This window comes from Ambystoma mexicanum, chromosome 12, assembly GCF_040938575.1.
Source record: "Ambystoma mexicanum isolate Mex_15411 chromosome 12, UKY_AmexF1_1, whole genome shotgun sequence".
Classification (NCBI taxonomy): Eukaryota; Metazoa; Chordata; class Amphibia; order Caudata; family Ambystomatidae; genus Ambystoma; species Ambystoma mexicanum.
This window is the reverse complement of record NC_090936.1, coordinates 1,249,859,297-1,249,877,225: the sequence shown is the minus strand read 5'-3', so window position 1 is coordinate 1,249,877,225 and position 17,929 is coordinate 1,249,859,297. Positions and strand designations below refer to the sequence as shown.

General features: G+C 48.8%; 1 protein-coding gene across 4 annotated transcripts in view; it reads right to left on the bottom strand.

The window, feature by feature from the left end:
• The window catches only part of WASHC3 (WASH complex subunit 3), a 285,351-nt gene that overhangs the window by 179,194 nt on the left and 88,228 nt on the right, over positions 1 to 17,929 (bottom strand). The window lies entirely within an intron of this gene.

Below are 17,929 nucleotides of genomic sequence, written 5' to 3'. Positions count from 1 at the left end.
CCTTGCCTTCCTCCCTCCTGTGTGTGCAAATACATTGTACGGAGGGTGGGAAACTGCTTTCTAGTTGAACAGTCAATAAATGAAGAAATCGATTTTTTGATACTCAATTAGTAACTTTCCTTCGTTCGGCATACATAATTAAAAGAAACATTTTCTTTTCCGCAAAACGAGGTGTAAAATACTTAATAGTCTGTGGGAAATCTTTACTTCCACACATGAATGGGTGAATTCACGAGCTACAGATTAAGCTATAGGGTGCAAATATTGATGTGGTTGCGACACCCTTACACCGAACCTCACTCAACCAAAAGCATATTTAAAGTGTCATGACCTTCAAACGGAATAAACTTTATCCAGAAACACTTCAGAATGGAAAATTAAACATGACAGCACTTTTGAATCCTAGAGTGTGATGAGGAGAAAAAAACACTGCCCCAAGACAACCTATTTAAAATCACATTCAACTGCAAGAAAGTCTACTTTAACGGAAACACCGACGTAGATTCAACAAAAGGGGAAGGGGGCGTGTAAGAAAGGCATGGCATTAACAGACGCAAGTGATCACAGTTCAAGGGTTTTTATTAAACTGTAAAGTAGGTGAGATAAACGCCTTATCTAAACCTAAATCTAATATGGGCACAAGCTACGACCATCAAATAAGAAGAATACGGTCCTAGTGAAGTCTAGTCAAATAAAAAGGGCCTATACTAAAAAAAACTATTGCCAGTCCTTACTGCTATTCTACAAAATAGTGTGAGATAATGCTCACCAAAAAAGAAAGAAGTGTTCACAAAATGATAAGTCAGGATGTTGTGGCCGGGGTCTCCCTTCCCCACGTTTTTAGCATGGGCAGAGGTCGAAGTGGGCGGGAGCGGCTGGAAGCGATGCTCCCATACTTTTTATTTTTCAGTTTCACCGTTCCTATTCTTTTATTTTAAAAAGAAAACGTTCCGGAACAGTTTCGTTTTAAAATAAAAGTGTAGGAAGAAGTTGAAACTTGCACTTCAGTGCACTGCACTGAACATTCCCTAATAATAGATGTGTTTGTTTGGGGGTTTGGACTGTGTGTGGGATGGGTGCAGCAATGGGGTTTGTGGGGAGTGGGGCAGACTAGCAGGGAACATAGCTCCACTACTTCTTTTCATACACTTCGACCACTGAGCACGGGACAAGGTAGGACTCCAGAACACAGCACACTCCTGGGCTTCTCCGGCACAAGTTCACAGTTCCTTTTCTCTAGATCAGGGCCTTCTGCACCCGAGTCTCTTCTCATGCAAAGTCTCTTGCTTCAGAGGGCCGGATATGTCAAAACAACAAAACAAAAGTTCCTTCTGGTATGATATGATATGATATATGGCATTTGTAACGCGCCTATACACAGGTGTTTCAAGGCGCGACGAGGCAGGGAGGGGAGGAACAAGGGGAGACAGACAACGATCCTACTAGGCCAGGTGTCATTCAAATCGCGCAAGTGCAGGGGTGGGGGAGGGGGAAAAGTGCAAGGGGAAGAGGAGGGGGGGAAGTGCAGTACAAGGTAAGTGGCGTAAAGTAATAAATAAATAGGGCCAGCTGGTGGCAAGTGCAAGGTAAGTGCTGAACAAGTGCTGGAAAGGGGGGGGGCTGTAGGGATACAGAGACAGTCCCGCAGTGCAGAGGGGATTCCAGGGCATCAGTGCAAGTGGAGAGTGGCTGGGCCCAGGACCGAGGCCGTTAAGAGTGGTCCAGTTGCAGAATCAGTGCATTTTCAGTGAAGAATATTAGCTGTTTAGCAGGGGAGAGGGAGAGAGAAAGCAGAAGCAAAGAGGAAGGTTTTTAGGTGCTTCCGGAACCGGAGATGGTTCTCCTCAAGTTTCAGGGAGGCAGGAAGGCTGTTCCAGAGGGAGGCCCCTGCCGTGGCGAGAGATCTACCCCCAGCTCGTTGCTTCGAGAAGCGGCTGACCCTGAGGGAGTTGGAGGCGGATGAGCGAAGGGCTCGGGAAGGAAGATATTTGGGAAGAGAGAGTTGAAGGTATTTAGGACCAAGGCCCCAGAAGGCCTTGTGGACAATGCAGAGGGTTTTGAACTTTATCCTCGCAGCCACTGGGAGCCAGTGTAGAGATTTCAGTACTGGAGAGATACGGTCCCTGGGCTTGAGGCCAAGGACAAGTCTCGCAGTTCTGTTCTGGATGAGTTGCAGAGGGCGGAGAGTGGAGGCAGGCAGATTAAGATAGAGGCTGTTACAGTAATCCAGCTTCGAGAGAACCAGGGCTCGGGAGACAGTGAGCTTCTGGGGGAAGGAGAGGAAGGGAAGAATACCTATGAGGAGGTGGAGCTGGTAGTGTGACTTCTTAGCGACGTCAGAAATATGAGGAGAGTGTGGAGTCGAAGATGACCCCAAGGTTTTTTGCATTGCAGGTAGGAGCAGGGAGGGGGCCAAGGGAGGCAGGCCAGAGAGCTGCAGGGAAGGAGGGAGTGGGTGTACCGATGAGTAGAATCTCAGTCTTACTGGCATTAAGGCAGAGGTCATTGGCGGCACACCATTCCTGGATAGCAGACAGACAGAGATGAGGGAAGGAGAGGGGGAGGCTGAGGGTAGCCTGAAAATAAGCTGGGTATCGTCCGCATAGCACTGGAAATTAGGGCAGAGAGCGGCGATGCGGTGGGCAAGGGGTGCCAGATACAGGTTGAACAGCCAGGGAGAGAGGTTAGATCCCTGGGGGACACCACAGGTAGAGAAAAAGATGTCGGAGAGGAAGGACCCCAGTTGGACCTGGGAGGGTCGATTTGAAAGGAAAGAGGTCAGCCACGCCAGAGCCTGACCAGTGATACCCAGGTTTTCACGGAGACGGTTGAGCAGGATGGCATGGTTGACAGTGTCAAAGGCAGAGGAGAGATCGAGCAGAATGAGAACACACGGAGTGTTGGAATCGAGGTTCAAGAGCAGGTCTTCACGGATGTTCAGGAGAGCAGTTTCCGTGCTTCTGGCAGCTCTGAAACCAGATTGATGGTCATGAAGACTACCAACAGATTCAGCATGGAGGTTAAGCTGGGAGATGGCCAGTTTCTCCAGGAGCTTGCCCAGGAAGGGAGTGATGGAGATAGGGCGATAGTTAGCCGGGCAGGAGGGGTCGGAAGAGGGTTTCTTGAGAAGAGGGTGCACAAGGGAGTGCTTGAGGGGGAAGGGAAGACTCCAGAGGCGAAGGAGTGGTTGCAAAAGTCAGCCAGGGTAGGAGCCAGGGAGTCGATGTGGTCCTTGATAGTTTTGGAGGAACAGAGGTGAACCTGTTTAGACGAGACTTTCATAGATCGGACTTGTCTGGAAACCTCGTCAGCAGAGAAAAGTGGAAAGGCAGAGAAAGAGGGAGGAGGGGTGACTGCAGAAGGGCCAGAGGAAGAGCCGGGAAGGGAGGTGAAAGGAGGAGAGCGAGGACAGGATGTCCTGAGTTTTAGAGATGAAGTGAGAGGCCAATGCAGTGCAGAGGGCCTGGGAGGGGACAGGAGAGGTAGAGACTGCAGCAGGGTTGGCCAGCTCCTTGCAGATTTTAAAGAGTTCGGCGGAGTTGTTAGATGCCGCAGAGATGCGGGCTTGGATAAGGGCTCTCTTCTTGGTGAGAACGGAGAGCCGATACTGCCTTTGGAGCAGGCGGCAGGCCAGTTTGTCTCAGGATGAACATGAAGCACGCCATTTCCTCTCTGCAACCCTGCACTTGCGTTTTAGGGTGGCGAGATCCGAGTCATACCAGGAGTTACATTTGGCTTTGGGCTTCAGGCGGATTCTCATGACGGGGGCAAGGATATCAAGAGTAACAGATATAGCAGAGTGGAGCATGGAGAGGGCTGTGTCAGGGTGGGAGTCAGCCGAAGGGGCAGGGGGGGGCGAGAAGGTAGCAGCGAAAGCCTGAACTGACACACGCTTCATGGGTCGGATGACCGAGAAGGTGGGTGGCAGTGAAGAGGGTGGCTTTGCCTGTGGGGTAGGGAGGGTGAGGTGGGAGGATAGGAGAAAGTGATCACTCCAGGAGAGAGGAGTGGAGAGAGGGACGGAGAGGGGAAGGTCAGAAGAGATCAGAGCATCAAGAGTGTGCCCAGCAGAGTGAGTAGGCCCAGACGGGAGAATAGAGAGTGAGAGAGAGTCGCAGAGGTCACGAAAGAGAGCAGTGGGGGGACTGGAGGCATCAAGGTGGATGTTGAAGTCGCCAAGAAAGAGGAGTTGAGTGGTTGAGGACAGGAGTGAGGAGGAGAGGTCAGCCCACTCAGAGAGGAAGGAGGAAATTTGACCAGGTGGCCGATAGATAGTAGCCACGGTAAGGGAATGGCTAGGAGAGAGAGAGAGTCGGCAGACAAGACATTCAAAAGAGGAGTAGGTCTGCGTAGGAGTGACAGTGGCAGGAATCCACTCAGGGAAGATAAGGGCAACACCACCCCCTGCACGGTTAGGCCTGGGCATGGAGAGGATCTTGTAACCGTCAGGTAGGAGTGTGTCAAAGCTGGTGGCAGAACTGGCTGTGAACCATGTCTCAGTGAGACAGAGGACGTCGAGGTCCAGTTCCTCAAGAAGGTGACAGATATCAGAGGAGTGCTTGATGGCAGAGCGAGAATTTAGAGTGGCAATGTGGAGAAGGTTGCCCTCCTTGAAGAACTTCCGGGGAGGGGTACAGATCAGAAGTACGCCCTGCGGAGGTGTTGAAGAAGGAGGTGAAGAAGGAGCACGAGAGGGGGCAGGGAGGGAGGGTAGAGGCAAGGTAGCCAAGGATAGAGGAGGGGGGACAGCAGGAGAGGAGAGGAAGTTGATGAGGTGTGGGAAGTGTCTATCAAAGAGGAGAAGGTTGGCCTGAGGGCCTTGGACCAAGATGGTCCCATTAGCGTAGACATTGATGATGGCCTTAGAGGAGCGGAAGGTGGCCAAGAGGACATCCCAACGGGTGCCACCATTAATGGGAGAGGAGGAGAAACGAGAGAGCACAGAGACCATATGAAGGGTCCATAGGTCAGGCGAAGGCACGAAAAAGAGGATGTCAGTGAGAGTTTCCTTAGAGCAGGCACTAGTGTAGGTGTCAGCGATAGGGAGGCCTGGGTTGGAGACCAGGATGTCCTTTTTAAACTTTTTCCTACCAGATTTAGTGAGGAGAGCAGGATAGTCAATGGAAAAGCAGTTAGAGAAGATAGGAGAGATAGAGAGCACCATGGAGTAGGAGGGAGGGGGGGGGAGACAGACGAAACGAGAGCACGCAGACAGGAAGTGAGCGGCAAGCACAAGTTACCACAATTAGAGCAAACAAATAGTAATGCGTATTAGGTACCGGGCCACCTAAGTTTGAGGTGTAGGGTGATTCATGTAGGGTGATTACTCTTCACCTTTGGGCCCCCCTCAGCTGGGCGCCTATCCTCCTTTCAGTGATTAGCCTCACTCAATCAGGCTCAGACCAACCATTCACTGTGGACATCCCTCAGTCGGGTTCATACTTGTCGTCACAATGTTTATCACTTGGCTTCTTCACTACTTTTCTCTTGACGTCCCTCAGTCCGGTTCACAATAGCCTTTTACTCACAAGTTCCTCATTTATAATATTCAAAAGTCTCAATGTCTATTTAAACAACCACCTTTTAGCTTGGGCCCCCTCATCTGGGCTCAGATCTTCCACAGCACTTGCCAACTTTACACAAAGACTTCCGAAGGGCGATCACATCTCGCTGGGTCACTTTGCTAGCCTATGGCAAGGGCGCGCTTATTCACAATAACCAGTTTGCACAGTATTCCCCTCCGCCGGGCTCAAACGCCTGACTCGCAATTCCCTCAGTCGGGTTCACAATACTGCACTCAAACTCCTTTGCAACGTGTCAAGGACTTTCAATTGTAGAAGGAGTTTTGTGTGAACCGTGTATGACCACAGTGACACCTCACGTCAGCCTTTCCTATGGCATTTTGGTACTGGTATTTTCCTTCCCCTTTTAGCTCAATACCATCTCTTTGTTCAGGAGGGGGTACCAGTCAGAGAACTCCGAACACGCGCCTAGGTGGCTCCAGGCCACTATCTCTGGTACCAAGGTTTCACACAAAGGGCCTCTGTCTCTTGATCTTCTTAATGTTGCCAGTGCAACCTTGAGTCTAACACAGTCCGGCCCACTATCAGGTTTTTCCAACTCACCGGCTGTGTTGACCTCTTTGGTGTTTCTTTTGCAGCTGGAGTCAAGGATGGCACCACGATGGCAACTGCATCTCCCAGCGCTGGCTATCAGTGCGGGAGGGTTCCATGTACGATTGACATCCGTCACACCATTTGCAAGCTGCGATTTGCGGTCTTATGCTTCTTTTGTCGGAGGCTTCGCCAGTCTGGCTTGAAAAGGGCAAGGGCAACTGCCTTCTTGATGTCCTTTCAGGTCTCGCCACCTCCGTTTGAACTGCCGTCCTGGAATAGTCTTTTCCTTGTGCATTCAGCCTTACTCAAAATCTGCTCTGCCTTTTATCCCAGTGGGGAAGGGAAAGGGCAGCGAGGCGGGTGTAGTTGTCGGCAATTGCCTGACTCTGCCTGACCATTGAGTTGTGACAGGTCAGGTAAACGGCTCTGGTATTAGTCCATTACCTCTCACGCTGTGAGAAAGTGTTCGTGTTGGAAGGGGTAGAGTTTCTGAGTATCTAACTGGACAGGATGGGGAAAAGGTGTCACAAGGAAGGGGATACCACGTCACACACTTCAGCATCCCACTTCCACTCTCCGAGGACCCCCCCAATCCAGGCGATCCTGCCGCGGTCCGGTCCGCCCCCAGGAACTGGATCCAACAGCGATGGTCATGTCTTGGCCACCTAGATGACAGATCCCCGGGGGACTAGCGAGTGAGAAATCTCAGGTTTCTCACAGAGGCCACAAAGACAATGTTTACATTCCATCCCTTGCCCCCCCTTTGCACCAAAGGGCGACAAACAATTTATTAGACACAGACTTTATTATTAATATTATTGGGTATTTATAATGCATCTATACAGCAAAAGGTGTTTCAAGCTGCAAAAAGGCAAAAGGGGAGAAGGAGATGGGGGAGGACAGGGAGGAAGAAAGACACAGTCCTAGTAGGCCTTGTGTCATTCGGCTCGTGCAAGTGCAGTAACAAGAAGTGCGTGGGAGAGGGGAGAGGGTAAGTGTCGGTCAGGGAAGAAGTCCAATGGGTATGCAAGTGCCAGGGGGACGCCAGGTGGACAAGTGTCAGCGGTCCTTTGCCCGGTTACCAACACTAAAGGTTTCATGGGAACCGCATCTCTGCAGGCAGACCTTTCATTTCCCACTAAATTATAAACTAAAGTTAAATATTCATCAGGGCGTCAACCTCTTTCTACATTTCATCACAATCTACAAATATGTCAAATACATCGTCATTTCTTACAGTAGAAAGGAGCATCTTACTCTGATGTTTGAGGTGTCTGGAGGTCACTATGGTTACGGTGTTCGCACTATGTTTGAATTTGTAGCAACATAACAGTATACCTGCCAAAAGGACCGCAGATTGCTTTAAACCCAAGGCCATGGCAACTAGTTGGTTTTCTTTGGCACTCCGTCAGAACACATAATTCATTTGGGAGAGGGGGGCAGAAGGTAGCATACTGGTGTGCCATCTCAAATGTTTCTCTTCATCAAATACAGCCACTAATATATAAATTTCCTTTTTAGGATTATCTTTACCTGTGGCAGGAGTTCTAAAAGGTTTCTCGAACCTATGCGGAATTGGATCGCTCTAATCAGATTTAATCACATTTGATACGGTCTCAGTGCCAGCTATGCCAGATGTGGACTGGGCTGGATTAATATTCTATTGCAGAGAGAAGCTGTTGTTCGCGGTTCTTGACTGGATGCAGCTTCTTCAGTTCTGTTCCTTCCGGTCTACTTGAAGGTCACACGCTGGTGCTCGGTAATCCCCATGGATTTAATTTAAGATTTCCACATACCTGGTTCCCTGTCAGCAGCAAAGGTACAGGCGTGAGGTGACAGGAGCTCTTCCCAGACATGGGCACATGGCCCCTCGAGTACAGCTTAACAGAGCCCACAGCCATGAGGTGAACTACTGGAGGGCCCGAGAGAAGGTAGACTGTACTGACCCTCACCATTCAAACACTGCTGGGGCTTAATAGCACCAATCAAAAGAAGGCTGTTCCTCATTGGGTACCGTCTTCAGCCCAATCAACAAGGCAGAGCCAGTGCTCCAACAGATGCCTAGATGGAAAGTAACAACATCCTTAGCTGGGGCAGGTCATGACAACCAGCGACTCCCCCCAGGCTCCGCCGGATCTGCAACTATGAGGGACAATGGCAACACTGCCGAGTGAAAACTCACCCCAGGGGTCCGCCGTGGTTTGGCAGAAAGCCAGCAGACAATGTACTTTCAGTGTGCTGTGACGGTGTATTTGCCCATTTTCCCCCAATGGGAATGCGCCCCCTGTGAGATTAGGGAGGTGAGCCCGCTACACAAAACCCTCCCGAGGGGTTTGGGCAAGCAGAATCTCACTGGGAGTGACCCCCCTTAGGGGAAACTCCCAGTTGAAAAGGTTGGGACATCTCCCCAAAGCACAATGCCCCATAGTTTATCAGCATTTATGAAAATAACAGATAATGTTATGTGACGAGTCTGAGGATGTCGTCCCTTTTTCTCTAGAGGGAGACCTTTTCCATGGGGCAAGGGCAGTGCATCCACAGTACAATAGTCCCCATGGGGGTGCTGCACAGGGGGGAGGAAAGTCCTTATGGGATTGGGCTCAACCATTCCCAGAGAACGCTGTATTGCTCCGCTTCATTAGACCCTCTCTCCTTCCCAGTTAGTGCCAATGTTTTCTGTTGTGAGGTCAACCAGTCTAGCAGGATAATTCCCATTAAGAACCCTTATAATACCCCACTGTTAGGAAAGATTTCGCTTTAATGCACCTTTCCTTCCATTTTAATGGACCCCCAAACTTTTGGCTTTTATTTTTTAATCTGACCATCCCTTTTTTGCAGTGCAGTGAAGCCTTAAGCTTCACTCCACTGTCTTTTGCTCATCTGTTAAGGGGAAGCTGACATGTCCTTCAGGCTGTCAGTACTGGGAAACATTGTTTCCCTTAGTCTTGCGACTTTGTTACTACTTTTAGTAACTTGTTATCACTAGTGGTAACTTTCATCATTGTTGTATAAAGCGTCTTACACTGCAGTACAATGGGGTACACTTTTTGTTTTGCCCTCGACTAACACGGAGAGGATTTTTGGTTACTCTTGGTGTGCTAAAAGGATAAGCTGGTGGCAGCAGTGACCTTTTACCATTTGTTGGTGCTTTTCGTTTTAGCCTAACCCCGTAGGCTACTAACTGTGGCTAGTGTCCAATCATGGGCGTGCCACATGGTTTTTCGCTTGTCCTTTGGTCACCTTGTTATTTAGCCTTCTTCCTAGTCTGTGAAGCCATGAAAATCCTTATAAGGACTTCCAGTGCCCGGGAAAGCAGAAGCTTTGGGCAGGCTACTGGAGGGCTGTGTGCGTTTGCTGGCAGGATGTGGGCTGGGACTGTCTGGTCCCAATCCACAAACTGGTTTCAGTGTGTCTGAGTGGTATGCATGAATGTTTCCGCCAGTGGTCCTGATTGGACTACTGCTGAGGCGTGTGTGGGGGCTAGTCCTGCTATTGGCTAGTTGGATTTTCCGCTCTTACCTGGCTTTTAGGATAAGAGGAGGACCCCTGCAGCCATTCTTAAGAGATCCTGGAGTAACCTGAAGGAGCCAAGACTCCTGTCCAGCTGTGAGACCAGTGAAGAAAGCAGAGAACCAACTGAAGAAGGCCTGGCAACCAACTTCTGCTGCTGTCCTGGTGGAGCCCAGTCTTGCTCATGATCTTCAGCAGTCCTGCGAGGGAGCTGCGACCCTTGGAGTGGAGGGAACGTCCATTCCTGATTTCTGCTCGGTACACTACGAAGAAGAGTCTTCGGAAGCGTCCCGGGACTGTCCTGTAGCTGACCACCTCCGAGTTTGCGCTACCGTGCTGCAGACAACACCATTCTGAATTCCAACCTGGAACTTTGGGGATCCTCAGCTTGTCCTACAAGACTCACCTCAGCAAATTGTCGGCGTCCTAGCTTCAAGGGTAACCAAGATAGGAGGGAAAGTCTGACTGTGACAAGTGTGGCCCTTTGCATCGTGGTGCTGCAGTGGCCACTGTCCGAAAGAGCTTGTCTGACCTGAGTCCAGTCCTGAGAGGGGTCCTGCATCGAGTACTGCTGCATTCTTCAATCGAGAGTCCTTGCAACAGTGAAAGACACCAACTGGAGATCAGCTCGAACCTGCAACCCGTGCGAATCGAGAACTGCAACTAACGGCGGGAAAAGCAACTTCGGACTCTCTTTGATGGACCTGCCAAGTCTGGGGAAGAATCAGAGTACGGGGGTAAGTTACAGTGGTTCTTACCTGCCCCTATTCTCCCTTTAAAAGTTTTCCTAACTTTTAATATACTTTGGTTTTACAATAGCTTGCTGGCACAGACATTCAGAAAGTTGGGGACACTTCTATTAGTTAGAATACATTGTCCTCTAACCCTTGGAACTGTTCACTGGACCCCAGAGACCCTACCTTCATTTGTCCAGCTTCACAAACTTTGTCAGAACTTCCCTGAACCTTTGAGCCCAGGCAACTTGGGGAAGGACAACTGAAGTTAGGGTTAACTCTCTGTTGACTATTGGTGCATAATCTAATCTGTACTTTCTTTTACAGTCGGTTGATTTGTATTATGCCCTCAACCAGCGACTGTATGTACGTAATCTACAATTATTGTTGTGTGATATTTCTACCTGTTAGTATTCATTTTTCATAGTGTTGTTTGGCCATAAATAAATAACTGTATTTTTCTACATATTGTAAGTGTAATTCGTGATTCCCATTGTGTGTGTACTCGTTGTGGACACTTTACAAGCAAACCACTCTTGAGACTTAGCCTAGACCCTCGTCACTGCTACCTTGAACTGGTTTGACTACAGCTCCCCAGAGTTGTCCCTGTCGCAATATAGGTTGGCATTCTATACATCTGTCCACCAGGCCAGAGTATAGAAAGTCAGTCTTAACAACCACCATTCCACACACACTCCTGCCCCGGTCACTTCACTTCTGTACCAGTCCCCTTTAAAAGTACTGAGACGAGGAATAACGGAACAATGAAGACTACTCTTGAAAAGTATAACGAGCAGTCTAGTGGTTGCCGGCTGCTCACTGGCTCAAACAGAGTAAAAAAAGAGGAAATACTGAGGAAACAATTGTCAGTAACTCACTGGAGGTGTCTGGAGCCAGGAGGACCAGCTGGAGGGAAGGCTCTGAACCTGGAAGCAGGAGCACCCCTGAAAGACCAATAGGGGTCCTTACCTAAACGGGAGCTACAGCAAAGACTGAACAGCCACCCAGCCCAGAAGGCAAACTGGGGCCCTGGGTCCACAACAAAGAGAATCCCTCCAGGTAGCCGTGCCTGGAGAAACAAAGCTGTCAGCTGTCAAGAGCAGAGACGCCAACCCGACAAGCTGCGCGACGCCATGCACGGAGCAGGACAGAAGCAAGACAGCAGTCCCGGGAAGAAGGACTACCCGTAACACTGTCCGGAAACCCCTAAAGGTGTCGTAAGGTCTTGGGAGGAGCACATCATGGAGACTGCAGCCGAGAGGCAACGTTTTGGCCGAGGGAAACAACGCCGATACCGACAAGACCTTGAGCAAGAAGAGGTGATTGGCGAGGATGCTGTTGAACGAGGAAAGTAGCCGAGTAACACCGAAACAACGCCAATTGGAAGACGCGGACCAGATGGGCAGGTACGCAGGCGGTTTATGGGGTGCTGGAGATCTAGGACGAGCTAGAAAGCCAAAACGAAGTGCAAAACAAGATGGTTCGGGAACCTGGGAATTACAGAAATAAAGGCCGGTACATTTGGCAGAGAAGTGAACCAAACAATCAAGGGACATTACTGTACGTCTAAGACCCGCACTCATGAAAAGCAAGAGCCCAACGTGAATAAGAGGGTCTGGCACTCTAAGACAGAGAAGCAATCCATGAGAGGACGAATACTTGGCAGGAGAGTAAACCAAGCAGTGCAACACTAAGAGAAAGAGTGACAGCCTATGAAAGACAGCAGCCAGAAGCAAGGCCGCGCCAACCGAGTGGACTTGCTTTTGCGCCAGAACTTTATTATTTTTTTGTTGGAGAACTGTGATACGAAAGCCAAACTTGGCGAACTGAGAAATACATTTTTCAGAGATCTGTCTTGGGAGGGGTCAGGTACCAACCAGTAAAAAAACCAAGCATTAATCTTAACCAACTTTGTTCATTTTCTGTTCATAGTGGTAGGATCAGCTAGATAGATTAGGTTTGTCAGAACCAGACATCATGAAGGCAGTATCCATGAATTGATTGAAATAGCCCCCTCCCCCTCTTTTCCCTTACTTACCTTCGGGCGGCACACTTCGCCGAGTGCTGCCTCCTCTCCGCCATCCATCTGCGATGCCGGTACCCTTCACTTACGTGCATGGGAATCAGCGCTGCAGGGTGCTTATATTTTATTTTTTAACTTTATGTGGGTCAAGAGGGACACCCCAGCAACTCCCGATGCGATTACAGTGAACAAGGGTGCGGGGGACGCGGCATCCTCTTGTTCACTGTAATCACACCGAACGGTAGATGCTGTCGAAATTTGTAGAGTGGAAATTCAAACATATCTACCATTTGTTTTTTTTTCTGTATTTTATACACCTTTACATTTAATTTGCAGGTATAAAAACAAACTCATTGTAGCAAATAGTGCTAGGTGAGGGAGTTTCTTATGTTAATAAAAGGATTGTGATTGGTGTACTGAAGGCAGAGACTGGAAATGTGAAGGGGGTTTGCTATTGATAAAGGTTTATTGTAATCCTGTGTCAATGTACGAGGAGACAATGAGATCAGAATTGGATGAGGTGCTCTATGTAATTTTTGTCAGGGATTTAATTGCTATTGTCTGGATCTTCAAGGGAGTGGGAGGATAAAAATTGAGCCACTCGAACATTGTAACTGTAGTTGCAGGAATAAATAGGTATCAAATGGGCCGACTTCCAGAGTAATTGGAACTTGAGAAGATGTAAAGGTAATGCTAGGGGAGACTGTCCATCCCACCCAACTTGGTTCCGTGCCTCCTCGCACTCCAGAATAGACTTTATTTTTTGCATCAGATCCTATATTCATAAACTCCACGTCCCCAAAGGTGTTGGTGACACCTAAATATTGATTATGCTAAGTTAAAGGAATAGTGCGCTCAGAAATATTCTTTTCCCGAGGGTTCGGGCATGTGTTTTTAAGCATACGTTGATCGATCGTACAAACATGTCCTATGCACCTTACCGTAGTTTTTCACTTTTGTACACATGCGAAATCAGGTAGCAGGGCACTGCCATCTTGTGATATTCTTATCCGTTGCCACATCGCCCAAGCAGGACTGCCCTGGTGGCACTAAATCATATCCCCCGCCCCTGAGCCTGACATCACTAGACGCGTACCACCTATTTCACAACGCCAAAGCACATCTTGTGTCAACGTTCTCTGCGCTTCAGCAAATGATGTTTCGCCATGGAAACGGCAGGACGCCTCTTTCCTCAATAAGTATGAACAGACCGCTCCACAACAGACATCAGATTTTCTTTTCCATTCCTCTCACCGTCTTTCTTTGAGCATTCTGTGCATCGTTTCTGTGCTCTGGTATGCTACCTTCGTTGCTTGTAGCCCGTGCAAACAGATACCAGTACCATTACTATAAATTATTTTCGTTTCCCCCACAATGGCAACAATACAGCCCTAGCAGTATGAGCTGGAGTATTCCGAGGTGTAATAATTCGAAAGAGAAAGATGCGGAAACGATGGGGCTTCAGACGACAGTTGGGAGGATGATTCAACAGAACAAAAGCCTGAGCCTAGTTGCATGGACGGAGTTTCCACCTGGTGCACCTGCAATCGGTGCGCGATAATGGCAACCGAGGAGGAGAAATGCTGCTGCAGAGAAAACTCTGGATGCTTGTCCTACATATCGCAAGGCGAGACACGGTCGCTATGCGTTACCGAGCTGCCAGACTTCAGGGCAGCCTGCCTCGCACGTTCCGTGTTGAGAATTATAATGGTGCTTATGCACGAACTTCGAGCAACAGTTCGCCCTCGGAATCCAAGTAACAAGTAAGTATAGTCTGGTTCTGATGTCACTTAGGCCACTACCATTTCATGGTTGTCTCCTATATTGTCGTAACTTCAATATATCATTGTCAAACCAATTTAGTCTTGCAATTCTCTAGTAATAGTCGTATAATAGTCGTTCAATATTGTACAGTGTCTAGGTAGCATTTGTACTGGCAACAATGCCTCTGGATACAATAATGGTCATTGGCAACTAAGGTTTAATACACTTATCTTCGTCATTTAAAAACAGTTTGTATCTTTCTCTTTCACAGGTGGTACATGCTGGTGGCCTATCGTTCGTACCCATGGTGGCTTCATGGGAGGCTTGGACACCGCGTTCGACGAGTAATACCCGCCTGTGCCGTTGGTGCCATTAGAGACACATTCCCCAGTGACACCGGTCAATACAGAGGATTTTCCCTCACTGTGCTGCAACCTGAACTTTACAATGTGTAGTACATTTGTGCCATAAAATTAAGAAACAAAATAAAGCACAACAGAACTTTTATCAATGGTTGTTTCAGTTTTTCAGTGAATCAAGTGTCTCCATTCAGCAGTGTTCCGGGCCTTGTCTGCACGCCTCATGCCCATCCATCCCCCCTCCATTATCAAAGGCAGTTGGTGCTAGGGAGAATTCTCATAAATGGCTGATTTCACTTACCTAATGAGTACCTCAGCAGCTTTGCTGGATTTCTAGGGTTTCTTTTTTTCACTGTAAGAGTGTGAGCCTTTTTCCCACTCGTACATGTGTTTTGCTGTGTGTGTTTTTTACCATTTGTGTGATCTTGGGCTCTGGAGCCTCACCTACTCTATGAGCATCATTTTTATGTGTGTTACACAGCACCTTCAGTGCAGTGACACAGGGTTGTCTCTAAGACTTCCCACTGACTCACATTTTCTGGGACTGACTACTGTCTCCCAGAAACATGTTGTCATGCCCCGTGTTCCTGCACACGGACGACTAGGGTCATCCGTTTCCATGTGGAAGTTGCCTTGGCGACTATTTCCAAGTCGCGGGACACGCCGCACTACATTTCCCAGCATTTCCCCTTTTTGCGATCACGTGACACGCCGACAACGCGTCTCACGTCTTGGGAAAGATACTCGTACTTAACTCAGCTTGTCCATGCAACGGGTGCTCCTAAAACTAAGCAGTTAGTTGAAGTGCCCGATTCTCGTTATCCTGTTTTCTGAATCTCCTGGACCCGGCTCTTGCTTTAAGGACTATTCCATACGTCTCCTCCCTTACCATTTCTGGCGCCAAAACCCTCGACTGTTTTCCCTTTGGTAATCGAACTCCTGGCTTTGTATACGGATTGCTCTCTCCTGCTCCCGTTTGTTGTGACGCTTTCGGATTTGCTTCCCCATCACTGAACTTCCAATTAAGCTTTTCACTGACTTCCTAATTCCCCTTCAATATTCTACGCATTCTGGATTGTTTAATGGTACTTTTCATTTTGTCGCAAAATACATCACTCTACGCATCAACGTGACTATATGAACGCTCTCCTGATTCTACTGGTCACTACCTGGATTGCTTACCTTCACTTCAGGGACGCTTTGCTGAATTGAATAAGGGATTGCTTTGTGGACACTAGCGGCGCCCTCGTGCCGTTCGGGTTAGGTGAATCTCTGCACTAACTTCTACCAACTGGGACCTTCTTCCTGCATCACCTGGTTTCCGTGGTGTGTTTGGATTTACATAAGGTTGTGAGATTACTTTCTGGCTAAGCAGGTAAGAGAGGGTAATTGTGGGTGGCTGGTCGCTGCATTTTGGGTAACCTTAGTTACTCTATTGAATCACTGTTTTGTTTGCTCCCTTAGCTCTGTTGTCGCTGCTCCTGCCTTTTCGCTCAAGCCCCTAGCCTGTTAGTTATAATTAAATTCCTACAGGCTATGCTCTTGGGGGGGAAGTCTTGTTTAGCATCACGCGCAAGGTGTCCCGGAAGAATCTGGTTCGCTGCACGTTCAAGCTACCCCAGAGCGGAAGGGCTTCCCGAGAGTGGATGCCTACTGTATCCTTTACACGGCTGTATCCTTTTATAAAGTTTGTCTAACTGTGACAGATTTAGGAGCCTATTCTATTTTTGCCTGTCGGTCATGGACACCGGAGCTGATCAAATGGCTGCCTTGATGCAAGCCTTTGCGGCTTTGCGTACCGACATGGCATCAGCACATGCGACCCTCCATCAGCGCATGGATGTACTACAGAGTTTCGTGCAGCCACTACCACCCGATGAGGAGTTTGGTGATGCTGTTGAAGCGGCAGCTCCTCCTACACCCCAAGGTCAACCTCCTGCTTCAGCCCCCATTGTACTTCCTGGACCTTTCACCTTGGCCCCTCCGGAACGCTTTTTTGGAGATCCAAAGACATATCGGACCTTCATAAATCAGTGCCGTCTGCATTTTCTGTGTCGGCCACTGCCATTTCCTGATGCTGTTACTAAAGCAGCGTTCCTTCTTTCCCATTCTGGAGGAACAGCAGCGGCTTGGGCTAACCCGTTACTCGAAGCCAACGACCCAGCCTTGTATGATTTTGATACCCTTATTCAATCCATGAATAGAGTATTCGACATGCGTTACAAGGCACAAACTTCCGATCTCGAGTTCCTTGCTATCAGCCAGGGCAAAACGGACCTTTTATCCTACCTTGCCCGCTTTAATCAGTTAGCAGCGGAAACTACATGGCCCAAACAGAAGAAAGCAGCCGTCTTCTATAAGGGACTTTCGGAAGAGTTAAAAGACGCTCTATCAGTGGTACCGGCTCTACCGTCCAGTTTTCCGGAACTGGTAGACTTGGTTTTACAGGTCGATGCTAGGCTACGACAGAGACGTGGCGAACGACGTATCCCTGATCTTCGTCTTCCAGCCAAGTCAGAAACCTCCTCTTCTGCCTCTCCAGGAGAGGTCGAACCGATGCAAATAGGAGCTGTCAGAGGTCCATTAACCAAAGCCGAACGGGAACGGCGTATGGTTAACAATCTATGTTTCTATTGTGGCCAGTCAGGCCACTACATCCGTGTATGCCCTAGGTGACCTGTCAAGACGGCGGGAAACGCCAAGACTCATCCTTAAGCCGAGCCCTAAGGATGAGTCACCAAACGGATGGCTCGGAACAACGTTCCCCCTCCTCACACATCTACCTGGCTATGTATTTTGTGATCCCTGGTGTGGAGCCTTTCACCAATCCAGTCATGATTGATTCGGGGGCTAACGGTAACTTTATGGATATACAGTTGGCTCGGTGCCATGGTTTAATGGTAGTTCCTAAGGTTAGACCTGAGGAGGTGCATGCTGTAGACGGTTCGCGTCTGGTATCCGGATGGGTAACGGAACAGACAACCCCGCTTTGCATGTCCACCACAGAAGGCCACACGGAAAATATAGTGTTTGACCTTATTTCGGCCCCTCAGTTTGGGATCATTCTTGGTCTCCCCTGGCTTCGGACTCACAACCCTGTAATCGACTGGATCCAACAGACGGTGCATTTTTCTTCTGTGTTTTGTACCCAACATTGTCTTCAAAACTCAGATATGACGTCTGTTTCTACTTGTTTGGCTTTGGTGGCTAATGTCCCCTCCATTAATGCCACGCAGAGAGATCCAACGTCCGAACTGCCGACGGTATACAAGGACTTTTCTGATGTCTTCGACAAAGGACTATCAGAGAAACTCCCTCCACACCGTTGTTACGACTGCCCCATCGACTTAGTGCCTGGGGCAGTGGTGCCTCACGGTCGTGTCTACTCCTTAAACATCCAAGAAGAGGAACATCTAAAGGAGT